The sequence below is a fragment of the Eucyclogobius newberryi genome, unplaced genomic scaffold, assembly GCF_026437365.1.
Source record: "Eucyclogobius newberryi isolate DKJ021-1_F unplaced genomic scaffold, fEucNew1.0.hap1 SCAF_5, whole genome shotgun sequence".
Lineage (NCBI taxonomy): Eukaryota > Metazoa > Chordata > Actinopteri > Gobiiformes > Gobiidae > Eucyclogobius > Eucyclogobius newberryi.
The window spans coordinates 38,986,958-39,004,190 of NW_027316167.1; the positions used below are offsets into that span (position 1 = coordinate 38,986,958).

The window sequence follows — 17,233 nt, forward strand, 5'->3', positions numbered from 1 at the left end:
TTTGTTGCTCTTTAGTCTCACTATGTGGCTCTTTAGTTTCACTATGTGGCTCTTTAGTCTCACTATGTGGCTCCTTAGTCTCACTATGTGGCTCTTTAGTCTCACTATGTGGCTCTTTAGTCTCACTATGTGGCGCTCTTTAGTCTCACTATGTGGCTCTTTAGTCTCACTATGTGGCTCTTTAGTCTCACTATGTGGTTCTTTAGTCTCACTATGTGGCTCTCTTTAGTTTCACTATGTGGCTCTTTAGTCTCACTATGTGGCTCTTTAGTCTCACTATGTGGCTCCTTAGTCTCACTATGTGGCGCTCTTTAGTCTCACTATGTGGCTCTTTAGTCTCACTATGTGGCTCTCTTTAGTCTCACTATGTGGCTCTTTAGTTTCACTATGTGGCTCTTTAGTCTCACTATGTGGCTCTTTAGTTTCACTATGTGGCTCTTTAGTCTCACTATGTGGCTCTTTAGTTTCACTATGTGGCTCTTTAGTCTCACTGTGTGGCTCTTTAGTCTCACTATGTGGCTCTTTAGTCTCACTATGTGGCTCTTTAGTCTCACTATGTGGCTCTTTAGTCTCACTATGTGGCTCTTCAGTCTCACTATGTGGCTCTTTAGTTTCACTATGTGGCTCTTTAGTCTCACTATGTGGCTCTTTAGTTTCACTATGTGGCTCTTTAGTCTCACTATGTGGCTCTTTAGTCTCACTATGTGGCTCTTTAGTCTCACTATGTGGCTCTTTAGTTTCACTATGTGGCTCTTTAGTCTCACTATGTGGCTCTTTAGTCTCACTATGTGGCTCTTCAGTCTCACTATGTGGCTCTTTAGTCTCACTATGTGGCTCTTTAGTTTCACTATGTGGCTCTTTAGTCTCACTATGTGGCTCTTTAGTCTCACTATGTGGCTCTTTAGTCTCACTATGTGGCTCTTTAGTTTCACTATGTGGCTCTTTAGTCTCACTATGTGGCTCTTTAGTCTCACTATGTGGCTCTTCAGTCTCACTATGTGGCTCTTTAGTCTCACTATGTGGCTCTTCAGTCTCACTATGTGGCTCTTTAGTTTCACTATGTGGCTCTTTAGTCTCACTATGTGGCTCTTTAGTTTCACTATGTGGCTCTTTAGTCTCACTATGTGGCTCTTTAGTCTCACTATGTGGCTCTTTAGTCTCACTATGTGGCTCTTTAGTTTCACTATGTGGCTCTTTAGTCTCACTATGTGGCTCTTTAGTCTCACTATGTGGCTCTTCAGTCTCACTATGTGGCTCTTTAGTCTCACTATGTGGCTCTTTAGTTTCACTATGTGGCTCTTTAGTCTCACTATGTGGCTCTTTAGTCTCACTATGTGGCTCTTTAGTCTCACTATGTGGCTCTTTAGTTTCACTATGTGGCTCTTTAGTCTCACTATGTGGCTCTTTAGTCTCACTATGTGGCTCTTCAGTCTCACTATGTGGCTCTTTAGTCTCACTATGTGGCAATCTTCACACTTTTCTTTCACTGCATTGGACAGAATAAACTACATTTCTCTGTTTTTGTGTTGCATCTTGTCCTTAGGATGAACCAATTTTTGTCTTAAAGTTTTGCCTGGTTTAAAATAAACAGGGATTTCATGTTGTCTACAAATTCTTGGCATATGTGGCGGCGCAGCCTAAATGCCGGAACATGTCGGCATCGGTGAAACTGAGATAAACCCAAAAAAAGATTTTTTTTTTCAAATGTGTGATTTTCGTTTTTTTGCAGAATGTGCTAGTTGAAGTTATGAATAAGCCCCTGTGTTCTTCAGATAACACTATTGGTTGTCTTAAACGTATACATTAAGCTGTTAAAAATGTGGAGTTTTCGGGTCTTTTTCCTGCTCTCCTGGGGGGCGTCACCTTTTTCTAGCCAACTTGTTGTTTACATTTTCCACCAATCAGCTGTGATCCGCATGGCAGCTGCGTGCTCCGTGCTCATTACTCCAGACCGTCTGCAGAGCACAGTCTTCAGAGCTTACATTTCCTGGACTACATTGCAACGGAACTGTTTTCTCAGGTACACTTTTACTTTACTACTAAATTATTGCTTTAACGCTGTGTTTTAAGGCGGTCTCGTGATCACTTTAGAATCTTACTTGTCTGCTCCGGTGGAGCTAATGCTAAGCTAACATGTTGCTTCAGTGCACTCTGCAATACGGGCTTAATGTGACTACTTGCTGTTATCACCATGTTATCGGGTTATTTTTCGGCGTGGGTTGGCCCGTGGGTTGTGTGGGTCGTGCTTTGTGTCTATTTTATGGTGCTAAACCGGCTGTTACCCCCGCAGCCCGGAGCTAAACGCAGCTATTTGGAGCTAAGTTGTAAGCTAAACTTTGCAATGTTTTCGGGTTATTTTTCGGCGTGGGTTGGCCCGTGGGTTGTGTGGGTCGTGCTTTGTGTCTCTTTTATGCTGCTAAACCGGCTGTTAGCGCCACAGCCCGGAGCTAAACGCAGCTATTCGGAGCTAAGTTGTAAGCTAAACTTTGCTATGTTATCGGGTTATTTTTCGGCGTTTTGTCTGTACAAATTATATACTTATGTAGTATTGCTTGACCCGTAGGTTGTGTGGGTTGTGCTTTGTGTGTGTTTTATGGTGTTTTGCGTTAGTTTTAGAAAATAAAAAAACTAGAAATAGAAAAAAACTGCAACTCCCGATACCACTTCTGGTCACGTGGCTTACGTACGTCGCACGTCACGCACGCACTGCGTCACTCGAACCAATCACGCGCTTGCCTGGCCATAATCAGCTTCCTGTGTGTCTCTCTGTGCACGGTGTTGGGAGAGACAACAGGACGGCTGAACCAGGTAAGCTTTGCGACTAAAACACCCGCTTTTAATCACTTTAATGTGCGCCGGTTTTAAGTGTATGTTTATGTTTTGGTGTGCTGTTCTGCAAGTGTTTTCCTTTTACGAGCCGTGTTATCTCAAGTGAGCTAGCTAGCATCGCTAGCCGAGGGCAGATGTCCCAATATCTCCGCGTTTTGCATCTTAAATACACCGTTAACGTCACAATGTGAACTGTTATCTGTGAAGCGTGTTATTCCCATATTACTGTTAACCCTAATCCTTTTATCCCCCTTTTCAGAATTGGCAAAGACACCCTGACTGACATGACCTGTCTCTACGTGAAGTCTGCTAAGGAGCGTGGTAAGTGTAAAACATTATTTTGGTGATTTTCATGTTTTAATGATAGGTGAGCCTGCAGTTTGTACATCAAGCTTCAGATCACTGTGGAAACAGCTTCTCCCACACATCAGAAGCTGCAGGCCACGCACAGATCATCAGATTATCAAGCGAGCATACATGAAGACCAGGGTTGACACTTTGGAAGACATCGCTGAGGTTAGTTTATATTATTTGACTACTGTAATGTGTAAACATTAGCCTGGCAAAACTTCAGTGCTGCTCTCTGCTTAAGATATGTTTTCTTCTGTTCTCATTTTTTTACAGTGTCGCCCTTGTCATCAGGTAGTGGAAAACAGCTCTCCTGAGTCTCACCTCAATATCCCACAGCTTGTTGGAACGGCGAATGGCAAAGTGTTTGTCAAGAACTTGGACTGGCAGAAGCATCTGAGTCCCTTCTTCAGACGGCTTCCAAAGATCAAGAGTTATCAGCACTTCAGGTATTTATATTGAAACTCTCACATTGTGTTAAATGAGTGTTGATGAGTGTTTTATGTGAAATAGTTAGCCATTTCTTAAATGTCCTGTTATTTGTTTACAGCTTTGATGCCAAGAGCCGAGAGTCACAGCACAGAAGAGTGCACAGACGAAGAAGAGGATGAGGATGTGATCTCTGATGTAATTGGACTCTGGTGGTGTACATATCATATCTATTATCTCATATCTCATATATTCAAAGCCATGGACCCGTTGCAGTTCGTATACCTGGCCCTGGCATCTGTTTATAAGAGTTCTTCTATTAAGAGTGTTTTTTAAACTTCCTATAAGTTACTGTCCTTTCCCCCTGTATCTACTGTGTTGTAACATTAAAGGCTATCTTATCTTATCTTTTGTTGTTTGTGTTGAATCACCTGTGAATTATGTTTATCGACAAATGCAATGAACCCTATTCTGATTCTTTGATTCTATTCAGGGCCTTTTGTAATCCAAGTATTTCCATTTTAATATAGTAACTTCTAATTCTGATTCAAGTCCAGTTACCATCAATAACAACACTCCTCTTGAGTCTTCAGTGACAGCTGTAGGGGGAAGGTGGTGTCAGTGTGACAGGGGGGAGAGCTTATCTCAATGAGATGCAAATGAGCCCCCCTGTCTCCGGGTAGACATGTAACTGGATTGGCCATGGTCAGTCACAAATGTCAATTGACTAATAGACAAACCAACACTGTTAGAGCAAAGTGTAGCTGATCAAACCTGAGAGTCTCCAGTCTGCAGGGGGCGCTCTTCAGTCCATCACACAGCAGCTCCACTCCTGAGTCCTGGAGGTCATTTAGACTCAGGTCCAGGTGTGTGAGGCTGGAGGAGCTGAGGACTGAGGCCAGAGGACCACAGATGCTGTTTGTCAGGTTACAGCCGGACAGACTGAGGACAGAGAGGGATATTAGAGCACACTCACAGCTGATCGTGAACAAAGTGTCGACTGTGAGGTCCGTTTGGCTGTTAGTCTGATCTGTGCTTCTATAACGCCGCTGGAGGAAGTGAACCAAAGCACACGAAAGTCTTATATAAGTCTGTGTGTAGTTGAACTTTAGAAAATGATATGGACTGGAGGACATGTTTATGTACCAGTGTTTTCACGATTTAGCTGCTTTTGTTGGACACATAACCCTGGAATGTTCTGCAAATTGGATTTAAGCCATATTTTATTGTCCTTTTAGGGAAATGTGCCTCTGCATTTGACAATGCAGTGTTTCTGGTTGAACTTGTCAGGAGCAGTGAAGACTCATCTCCAGATCTGGAACTGGTCTTGGTCAGGACCTAGAGCTGGTCCATATGACCAAAAGTAAATAATTCTCTCCTCACAGGACAACAGGCGACTCCAAATGTGACTTTAGCAGAGACAACGTTGGTGTGAACTCACAAGGTACCTCTAATAAAGTAGTAAAAGGTCAGTAAATATGTGCTTGGTTTTAGTTGTAATTTATAGTGAGCATGAGAAGAACAGGGCAGGTGAACTTGATTTGACAATTTAGCTATTTTTCAAATCAACACAGGGAAAAATATGTTAATCCAAATTCCTGGGATCTAAATCTTCTTGCTGTGAATTGAGGGTGCTAACCACTCTGCCACAGTGCAGTCTGTACTCACATGGCTTTGGTGGAGGCCTTGACGACCGGCAGCAGATTCAGCAGCGCCTTCTCTGAGGGACAGTATTTCCTCAGGTCAAACTCCTCCAGGTCCAAGTCTGTGGACAGTAAGACAAAGAACAAAGCTGACCACGAGCAGGAGACAGTTTATCTGCCTTCAGGCGTCCTTCTCTCAGGGTGTTTTGGATGTCCTGCACCAGACTGCGGTCGTTCAGCTCGTTCAGACAGTGGAACAGGTTCAGGCTTCTCTCTGTAGACAGACCCTCATCATTGAGCTTCTGTTTGAGGTATTTTACTGTCTCTTGATTGGTCTGAGAGCCACTTCCTGTGTGAGTCAGCAGACCCTGCAGCCACCTCTGAATGGTCTGAGAGCCACTTCCTGTGCGAGTAAGCAGACCCTTCAGTAGCTTCTGATTGGTCGGCAGAGAGAGCCCCAGGAGGAAGCGCAGGAACAGGTCCAGGTGTCCGTTTGGACTTTGTAAGGCCTGGTCCACAGCAGACCTGTAGAAGGCTTCTTCAGATGAGTTTGATGGCGACAGCAGGTTCTCTCCAGAGCTGAAGAAGGTCTGATGGACGTGAAGAGCAGCCAGAAACTCCTGCACACTCAGATGGATGAAGCAGTAGACCTTGTCCTGGTACAGGCCTGGCTCCTCTCTAAAGACCTGTGTGAACACTCCGGAGTACACTGAGGCTGCTGCAGCGTCCAGCCCACACTCGCTCAGGTCACTCTCGTAGAAGATCAGGTTTCTTTTCTGCAGCTGCTCAAAGGCAACTTTTCCCAGAGACTCCACCATCTCCCTGGTCTCTGGAGTCCAGTGAAGGTCTGCCCCTGATCCCTGGTGATACTTGATGTTTTTTACTTTGGCCTGCACCACCAGGAAGTGGACATACATCTGTGTGAGAGTCTGGGGAAGCTCTGGTTCCTCTGTTTGTTCCAGAAGCTTCTGTATAACTGTGGAGAGGATCCAGCAGAAGACCGGGATGTGGCACATGATGTGGAGGCTGCGGATGCTCTTGACATGGGAGAGAACGAGTGTGACCTGCCGCTTGTCTATGAACCTCTTCCTGAAATACTCCTCCTTTTGTGGGTCGGCGAACCCTCGCACCTCTGTCACCATGGAGACGCACTCAGCAGGGATTTGATTGGACGCCGCAGGGCGCGTGGTTATCCAGAGGCGAGCGGAGGGAAGCAGGCTCCCCCTGATGAGGTTTACCAGCAGCACGTCCACTGAGACGGACTCTGTGGGGTCGCTCAGGACCCGGGTTCGGCTGAAGTCCAGAGGAAGTCTGCACTCGTCCAGACCGTCAAAGATGAAGAGCATCTGGAGCTGATGGTAGTAGAGAGCTTTGGATGGACTGAAGAAGTGGTGCAGCAGCTCCACCAGGCTGAACGGTTTGTCTTTGAGCACATTGAGCTCTCGGAAAGTGAACAGGAACAGCAGCTGGAGCTCCTGGTTGGTCCTACCTTCAGCCCAGTCCAGACTGAACTTCTGAGTCAGCACTGTTTTCCCAACGCCGGCCACGCCCTTCGTTAGGATGACTCTGATTGGTCCCTTTGTCGGTGCTCTCATTGGTTCTTCTCTGATTGGGAGTTTAAACATGTCTTCACACTTGATGGCGGTCTCTGCAGAGGCCAGTTTCCTGGACTTGGTCTCGATGTGTCTGATCTCATGTTGCTCTGTGACCTCTCCCTCTGTGATGTACAGCTCTGTGAAGATCTGCTTCAGTTCAGAGGAGTTTCCTTCTTTAGCGATGCCCTCACACACACGGCTGTACTTCTGTACCAGACGAGTCTTCACTTCTCTCTGAACCTTAGAACACAGACCTGTAAAAAGATAAATCTGCATCAGACGTGTAACTGGACACACTGGGTTCAGTTAGAGCAGAGAGAGCTCTGGAGATTTTCTGAAATCAAACCCACTGTTAAGGCCCCCATCTTCCCTGTTGTGTGTTTGACTGTAAATGTTCACTTCCCAACATGGCTGTAATGGGGGACATGTTGGTTTCCTGTTTCCTCTGGTTGATGGGCCAATCCACAGTCTTCACCTGCAGCCCCTCCCAGTATTTAAAGACACGTGTTGCAGCTGCTCAAGGCCATTCGTCTTCTCGTTCCTTTTCAGTTGTCACTTTGGTTCTGTTTATGGGCCTTTGTTTTGTTTGTCCTGTGACTTGTACGTTTTAGAGACACGTAACTTGTTTTCTTAGTCATGTTTGTGTTTGTTCATTTACCTTTGCGTTCCTGTTTATTGAATAAACTTTATTTCACCATTGAACGGTTTTTTTACTTCTTTTACCAGAAACTAGTTGAGTTGGTCTTGAAAAATGATAGGTCTTTGTTTCCAATTAAAAATCATGATGAAAACTGTTGAGTTGTTCAATCATTTTAAATATCTTGGCACATACATACAGTAGATGTTCTTTTGAAGAGAACACAAAGTCTATCTTTCTCACAAAGGTAAATTGAAACATTTTGGAATCAGCCACGTTATCCTTGAATCGGTTTACAAAGCCTCGCTGAGAGTATCTTAAGTTTGAACATGCTGATGTGGTGTGGAAACTGGAGCGCGCAGAGGAAGAACAAACTGCAGCGCATCGTGAACCTGAGCTCAAAGGTCATAGGTCGGCCTCAGAGGCCTTTGAGTAGAGTCTATGAAGAGCTCTTGAGGGAAAAGGCTGTGCACATTATCCAGGACTCTTCCCATCCTTTGCACAGCCACTTTGAACTTTGACCTTCTGGAAGGAGGTATAGTTATATCAACAAACAAGAATATCTTTAAGAACTCCTTTACACCCAGGGCGGTCAAAGAGAATCTAAATTGTACCTAAATTATACATTTTAAAAGATGTTTACAGGGCTCGAAATAGCAAATGAGCTAAAAGCCAAGTACAAAAGCTCTCTCAGTACTTAAGCCACTCTCAGTACTTAGGTGTTCAGCCCCCAAAATGTAGTGTTTGACTTCTCTCAAAGCCTCTACGCCGCGTTTGAACCTCTCTTTATCTCATGCTTTGACTTTGGATCATGTCAGACGCTTTATGACCTGGAAATGTCAGATTGTGGCTCTTGACAAATCGAGTGCCGTGCGGCCATAAACAGGAAATAGCTGTTGCTAACGTGCTTTGCTAGCTTTGTGTTGCTAAGGCTCAACATAGTCGTTAGCATCAGTGGAAACGTGGCTTTACTGTTCTGCAGACGCTGGACCAGCTGCTCCTGGTCCATCCTCCTCAGGAAGTCCAGGGTGATGTTCAGAACTGCCTCTCTGCTCGGCTCCTCCTCCTCACTCTCAGAGCATTCTGGGTAATCTGAGGCCAGGAGCCTGTGGAGCCTCTGCAGCTGCTGTTTGACATAATCCAGGACCTGCTCCTCCAGACGCTGAAACACAGAGAACACAGAGGAGCAGGTCAGGCCCTGGGATCCACTCTGCAGGTGGAATCTCCTCTAGATGTTTCTGACCATGTGACGCTTTTGGTACAAACCTTGAAAACAGAGTCCAGGTCACAGTCTCCTCTGGGGCCCTCTGCGCTCTCCTCTCTGTGGGACAAACAAACCAATGATACAACATTACACTCTGTCCACTGCAGAACATCAGAGCCAACAAACCCTCGACAGGTGCGACAGGTGGAGAGTGAAAAATCCACTGAGAGAAACGTCTTTAAAGAAACAGGATTTGGAGAAGGTTCTTGAGGGACTTACTCTGAATCTGGTCCTGGTTCTTTAAACAATGGAGGTTCACGTCTGGAGCGGTCACTCTTTAAGGACAGGTGGCTCTGTCTGGACCTGGAAACATCAGCTCAGTCACAGAATAAACAGCAGAAGGTTCTAACCATCCAGTCCATGCACCAGAGCTTCTCAAACTGTTTCTGCTGCGATCCCTTTTGGGGATTGTTCACGGCCCCCACAGCCTCCACAGATTATAAACTGATCAAATAAAACACATGCACTTTTACTATAAATGCCCAAATTAACCTAAAATACACAACAATAATGAGAGTTTCATATAAATTACATTCATTTGTAGTAAAAGTGTCACTGTCTCTCCTCCACTCTCTCTCTCTTATGGTCATAGGAACTCTGAACTGCACATGAGAAGGTTCTGGGGTCTTACTCTGAATCTGGTCCTGGTTCTTTAAACACTGGAGGTGGAGTTATAGAGAGGTCACTCTTTAAGGACAGATTGGTGGGTCTGGACCTGTAAAACACAGTCACAGCTGTTCTTAAACCTGCTGCTGCTTCACTGAACTGTAACTGTCTAAAGTGTGAACAGTCAGACTCACCGTGGATCAGTGCTGCCCCCTGGAGGCGGCTCCTTCACAGAGTCACTCATCATGGACCTGAGGAAAAGCACAGGAAACAGTGACTGAGACTGAGCTCACTTTACTCACACTAAAGTTTCCTTTATTCATGGGAAACACAGTGGTCACATATAGAATTAAGTCATTTAAATACAATGTAAAGTGCCTTTAATCTGGCTTTTTGTGTCACATTAAATGTATTTTATGAGTCAGAAAGTTTGATGTGATAAAGCTGCTCTCTAGAGTAACAGAGACTCATTTGTGAATAAATGATTTGTTTGACCTCATCAATAATCATCAAATCTAGAATAAATTGACTCTGATGGAGATCATTCCGTCTCAATGGATTTAAACGCTCTAATATATTTGGAGAGGCTTTTAGAAAAATGATCAAACTGAACAAGAGACGTCCATAAGAATAACCCAGACTGTGGCATTAGTCCAGGATAAAGCTAAGTTTGTCTCTGTTAAACTTCCGCGTTACAAAAGCTCTTTAAAGCTCTTTAAAGCTCTTTAAAGCTCTTTAAAGCTCTTTAAAGCTCTTACATGTGTGTTTTAGAACATGAGATCTGTCGAGTCTCAGTTTGTTCACTCACATTTCTGTTACTTTCACTTTCCTGCAAAAACACGCACACGACTAAAACTGGATTAAGAAATATAAAAGAGGCTGTGAATTAAAGTCACTCACGTTGTGACGCTTCTTGGTCTCACTTCTCAGTCCGAGGAGGTTTTTCTGCTTCTTAAAACTTCATAAATGTCTCTAAAATGTGAAATCAAAGCTGAGCAGAATCTGTGTCACAATCATCACCATTTGAGGAAATAAAGTGGCACAAATAGTGGCTCCAAACTGGTCAAACTGGTGGATCCAGTCTCTCTCTCCCTCAGCTCTCAGTGAACTCTGACAGAAGCAGATTCTTATTTTACATTCTGTTCACTATAAACCTGAACATTGCTCTAAAGCGGCTCAGTAACAGTGACAGTAAGACATGATTTCAGGATTTGAAGAGTTTTATTTCACTGTAATGAGCAGCACATTGTCATTTACATGTTTCTGTGTTGGAAAAGTGACATTTTAGAACCAACTGACTTTTTCAAACAATCACAGCCAAGTGCAGCGACGTGGGCGGGGCTAAGGGGTGGGTGCATACGGGACTTTTCCTAGCACTGGCGCCTCATTTACAGTGCGTCATACCGGGGGCCAGTGCGTCATAGCGGGGGCCAGTGCGTCATAGCGGGGACCAGTGTGTCATAGCGGGGGCCAGTGCATCATAGCGGGGGCCAGTGCGTCATACCCGGGGCCAGTGCGTCATACCGGGGGCCAGTGCGTGATACCGGGGGCCAGTGCGTCATAGCGGGGGCCAGTGCGTCATACCGGGGGCCAGTGCGTCTTATGAGTCAGAAAGTTTGATGTGATAAAGCTGCTCTCTAGAGTAACAGAGACTCATTTGTGAATAAATGACTTGTTTGATGGAGATCATTCTGTCTCAATGGATTTAAACGCTCTAATATATTTGGAGAGGCTTTTAGAAAAATGATCAAACTGAACAAGAGACGTCCATAAGAATAACCCAGACTGTGGCATCCGCCTAAGGCCCGAAGTCACTGGGATAGGCTCCAGTCACCCGCGACCCCGAAAGGGAACAAGCGGTAGAAAATGGATGGATGGATGGATGGGGCATTAGTCCAGGATAAAGCTCATTTCATTTCTGTTACTTTTCTACTTTTCTTCTTCTTCTTCTTCTTCTTCTTCTTCTTCTTCTTCTTCTTCTTCTTCTTCTTCTTCTTCTTCTTCTTCTTCTTCTTCTTCTTCTTCTTCTTCTTCTTCTTCTTCTTCTTCTTCTTCTTCTTCTTCTTCTTCTTCTTCTTCTTCTTTTATGGCGGTTGGCAAACATGTAAAACGTGCATTAGCGCCACCATCTGGAACTATTGCTTCTTTGTGCTTCGTATTCAGTGTGATTTCAAATGTAAGGTGCACCCTACAGACCCTACTCCACCCTAACGTCCCCTTCACCCACTGTTATAGACCAAACCCTCCCGTGTGGTCCTCTCCACTTCCTCCCGCTCACGTCCCCAACACATCAAAGTCTTTTCGCAGCATCCAATATCACCTTGACCCGTTCAGATGGATCTTGCAGCTCCACAGAAATGTTCATAATCTCAACCGCCATAAAAGCTGTGAAACTCTGCTTCTCGGTCATAAGAAATGGTGGATCAGGCTGTGCTTCATTTGGCTTTGTCTCTGTTTGTTTTGTCTCCGTTTGTTTTGTCTCTGTTTGGTTTGTCTCTGTTTGGTTTGTCTCCATTTGTTTTGTCTCCATTTGTTTTGTCTCCGTTTGTTTTGTCTCTGTTTGTTTTGTCTCCGTTTGCTTCTTTACAGTTTTAACAGCTTCTGCATAAGAAACCCGATTCTCCATTCTCACCTTGATAACTACCTCTTCCCTTTTCTGTCTCGGGCCCTCTCGAGCTCCAGTCCGAGGCCCCTAGAGCAATGCAGACATTTGGGGTCCATGTCTTCACTCAGACACTGTCCACTCTTACACTCAGACCCCCCACAGCTTCCACACGTCCGCACTCCCTTACACGCAGCGGCTACACGTCCACACTCCCTTACACGCAGCGGCTACACGTCCACACTCCCTCACACGCAGCGGCTACACGTCCACACTCCCTTACACGCAGCGGCTACACGTCCACACTCCCTTACACTCAGCGGCTACACGTCCACACTCCCTTACACGCAGCGGCTACACGTCCACACTCCCTTACACGCAGCGGCTACACGTTCACACTCCCTTACACGCAGCGGCTACACGTTCACACTCCCTTACACGCAGCGGCTACACGTTCACACTCCCTTACACGCAGCAGCTACACGTTCACACTCCCTTACACACAGCGGCTACACGTTCACACTCCCTTACACGCAGCAGCTACACGTTCACACTCCCTTACACACAGCGGCTACACGTTCACACTCCCTTACACACAACACTCAAAAAGGCACCAAAAACATCATTTTCCAGAGCTTTCTCCCGTTGTTTCTTACAAACACAATGACCACCATGACACGTTTGGTAACTCGAACAGCTTTCAGCCGGCCTAGCTTCTCCGCAACAAACTTCGCAACAACACGGGGATCCTTAAATATGCCGTCGTATATCGTCACGGCAACCATGCCAACTGTAAACGACTCCTCGTGCTCATTTGGTTCACTGTCTTTTTTCCTTTTCTTTCTCACTTCTCTAGTTTCATCTTGCGTTTCACTTTCTGTCTCTCTTAGTGACTCCGAGCTGGACGGCTCTGGCTGCGTGGCTCTCACGTCCCTCAATGGCGACCCTCGCTCCTCTTGGGGTTTTAAGGCAGTTGGCAAACTTCAAAAGTGCATTACCGCCACCTACTGTTGAGAATGTGATAGTTCTAAGTGTTCATTCTAACAAAGAGTGAGCAAGAAAAGCAGAACAAAACCATGTACGTCGTTCTTTAAATCCTCTGATCAGTTCTGGTCGCTAAAGCTCTCCTTATGGTGTTGTTTAGATCTTCCCCAGTGTCATCGCCTTTAGGACTCTTTTAGCAGCTCCAAGGACCAGGTCCATTCTGTCCCACTTCTTATTTAGGCCGACTGAGCGATTAAGGATCTTTGTAATGAACGCCAAGAAACACTTTTTCTCCAGTTTGATCAATTCATCCTTTCTTCTTTCCCCGTTCACACCATGTCTCCTCATGATGTCTCCTCATGATGTCTCCTCATGATGTCTCCTCATGATGTCTCCTCATGATGTCTCCTCATGATGTCTCCTCACACCATCTCCTCAATGTCTCCTCATGATGTCTCCTCATGATGTCTCCTCATGATGTCTCCTCATGATGTCTCCTCATGATGTCTCTTCATGATGTCTCCTCATGATGTCTCCTCATGATGTCTCCTCACACCATGTCTCCTCATGATGTCTCCTCATGATGTCTCCTCATGATGTCTCCTCACACCATGTCTCCTCATGATGTCTCCTCATGATGTATCCTCACACCATGTCTCCTCACGATGTCTCCTCACACCATGTCTCCTCACACCATGTCTCCTCACACCATGTCTCCTCATGATGTCTCCTCACACCATGTCTCCTCATGATGTCTCCTCACACCATGTCTCCTCATGATGTCTCCTCATGATGTCTCCTCACACCATGTCTCCTCACACCATGCCTCCTCAGACCATGTCTCCTCATGATGTCTCCTCACACTATGTCTCCTCACACCATGTCACCTCAGACCATGTCTCCTCAGACCACGTCTCCTCACACCATGTCTCCTAACGATGTCTCCTCATGATGTCTCCTCACACCATGTCTTCTCACACCATGTCTCCTAAGAGACCCCAGGGAGGGGAGTAGGACCCCAGGGAGGGGAGTTAGGTAAACATTCCCCATGTTCTTATCTCTAAGGAAAATACCAACAGTTGTAAAAGACAAGTGCCTTGATGACCAATGAGAATGTGACCTGCCTATTATGCCTGAATCCATAATGTGAAATAAAACCACCTGCAAGATAGAAAACGCTGTGAGACGGAGGAGGGCCATCGCGCTGTGACAGCAGCGTGATGGCCGGCCGGCAGTTTCTCCCTTGCAAGCCTCACAAAGTCTGACGTTTCTGTGTCGTTCTATATTCTAAGTTGAATTATGTTCTCTGTGTGTTAAGGAATAGCATTGGTTTATGTGTAATTTCTTGACACTCACGATGTCTCCTCACATGATGTGTCCTCACGATGTCTCCTCACACGAAGTCTCCTCACACCATGTCTCCTCACACCATGTCTCCTCACGGTGTCTCCTCACACCATGTCTCCTCTTGATGTCTTCTCACACCATGTCTCCTCACACCATGTCTCCTCGTGATGTCTCCTCACACCATGTCTCCTCACACGTTGTCTTGAACCACTTCACAGCTTCAGAATATGATATTTTACTTTCTTTCCTCAGATTATCAATCTGGTCTTGCAGTTTTCTTTTTGGATTCAGCAGTGGATTCAGTCTAAAGGGATTTATTAGAGACATTTATCCATGAATGATATTTTGTTTGGCATTTTGACCAACGACAGTCTTATTGACAATGGTCTTCATATTATTAGCAAAACATTACATTTATAAATGTGGGTTATTTAAGTCCATCCCAAACTTTATTCACTGGAGAAATGAGTTCAAAATCTTCTATAAATCGCTCTCATTTGTCAAGTCCAAAAGTGCTTCTAAACTTAACTCATTTCGGGATCATTTGGATTGGAGTCTAAAGTTTTGTCCTGTACATTTATTTTGAGTTTATTTTATTTATTTTATTTATTTTAATTATTTTATTTATTTTATTTATTTTATTTATTTTATTTATTTTATTTATTTTATTTGTTATATGTTTTACATGTTGTATTTTTACAGTTTCTGTTTTGTTTTTAATTTGTTGATTCCATAAGAAACAATAATAATTAACATTAAAATTCAACTTCCTGGTTGTAATTGATGACATCATATGGGGATATTACCATAGCAACCACTGGGTGACGAATACAAATATATGAGAGCACTTTTATTCAGTTGAATTAATGTTTTAGAGCAGTGGTTCCCAAAATTTTGGACTTAGGGCCACATTGGGTTCTAAAATTTGGCCGAGGGGCGGGGCCAGGAAAATATGGTGTGTTTGTGTGAACTAATGAATTACTATAAATTACACACAAGATTTGACCTGTAACTTGTAACAAAACAAACAAATGCAAGGCTCAAAGTACAAATTGTTTTCCAAATGCATTAAATAATGATTATTTTAATTACATTTCAGTTGAATAAACACAGCAGGAAAACTGACCTTGTATTTCAGTGGGAACAGTGTCGTTGATCTCCCTGTTTTGCATCAAAGTCTGGTGTAAGTTTTGTTGTGGCAATTCTCAGGATGGATCCTTTGGTGTTGGTCAGTGAAGCTGGATCTGTGACGTTTGTTCATGTTCATGACACTGAATGTCTCTCATATGTAGGTCGAGCCAAACAAGAGCAGCATCTTCTGTACGTCCTCCGGAGGTTTTGTTTCCTTCAGTGAAGCATAAAAGTCGTTAAGTTTAAGTTTAAGAGAGTTGGACCGTTTTTTTCAACAGCATTTCTTCTACCCATAAATGATCTAGTAGTAACAGCATGGAATGATTAATATCCATAAATAAAAAATCTTAATAAATGTCACCAGAATATGTAAACATTTTGACTGTAATGTTACATTTTTGCTCTTCTGTCCTTCTCACGTCTCCAGTGGTTGGACACTTTGTCCAGGTTGATGCTGCGTTTGCTTCTTGCTTTGACTTTATGCTCATCAACTGCTCCAAAATGTGCCACTTCATGACCATTTCTGGATGATATTATTCATAGACTAACAGTCATACCTGTCATAAACCGCAGGTGCCCACGTTGTAACATGAGATATTTACACATAAATAAACGCAGTAGTGATGCGTCTTTTAAACCGGGGGTCTCGTGGCGCCGCTGTCCCGGACCCACTGTCCGTGGTGCACCCGCTGTCCGCAGCTTTAGTCCTGCTTTAGACCCGCTTTAGAACAAATCACAGCTGTCTCTAGTGTCCCTTCTGTCCTAGATGACTCTGTGTGAGCTGATTTACCTGCGTCTTCACATCTGGATCAGTGGCGGCTCGCCCATAGGGGGCGCTGGGGCGCCGCCCCACCTGACCTGACTGCCTGTTTTTATTTTATTTTATTTTTTAAATAATCTCTCATTTTGAAAAAATAACCTGTGTTAATTAGATGCTATTGATGATTTTGCTTTATGGGTTTAGAACTCTCCATAATTATATTTACATTCACTTTCAAGTTTCACGTTTAAAACGTGAACGTTTATCATGTTTGGTGTAGGAGCCAATAGGCTGTCTTGCCCCATTGTGCTGTATTTAAGCCAATGGCTCCCCTGTTGCTAGGCAAAAAAGAATACACATCTGCCAATCATTGTCGAGGAATTTGATGGGTTTGGGGCGCTGAAGACTAGCGCCCCAAAGTACCAAGATGCACCGCGGCAGCTGCTTGTTTACAGATGTTTTCATTCCAGCAGCGAAGTGTGTAAAATGGCGACGTCGGATGAATTTGCCGCAAATTCAGTCAAATCCTTACATCTGCTTCACTTTGAAGAAGAACTTTTGAGGAAAAGCTCATTGTAAAACAACTGGGACCTGACAAGCCAGAAGTGAACATAACCCAACAAACAAGAGAAAAGGGGAAAACATACACCAGAACCTTTTCCCGAGATTGTGCGTGTGATAGTTGGACTCTGTCTTCATGGCAGGATCACCCAGAGGTTCACTCACAGTATACATCAGGCTATCATTTTTTTTGTGGTGATGAAATTGTGATATTTATAGGAAGTTCTAGTATTGTGCTCAGCCATGTGGATTCATGATGTCATTGTTTACATCGAGTAGATTGAAGGATAACTGAACAAAACTCTACTCCCGCTTGGCTCACGGTGCAATACTACATGCCGTTTCATTATATTTGGTAGGATGAAGGACACATTAGTTGTGAATACAATCACCGAGTTTGAAAGGTATTAGTCCGTTAATAGCAGAGTGACAGCCGATTAAACAAAGTGATGCCGGCTAGCGAGCTAGTTAGCTAGTTTTAATGTGAGCACACTAGT

The 17,233-nt window shown here is 44.4% G+C and overlaps 1 pseudogene; it reads right to left on the reverse strand.

Annotated features, from left to right (window-relative positions):
- LOC140380753 (protein NLRC3-like) overlaps positions 1-8,638 on the reverse strand; it is a 37,915-nt pseudogene extending 29,277 nt beyond the window's left edge.
- Positions 8,639-17,233: the final 8,595 nt, after the last annotated feature.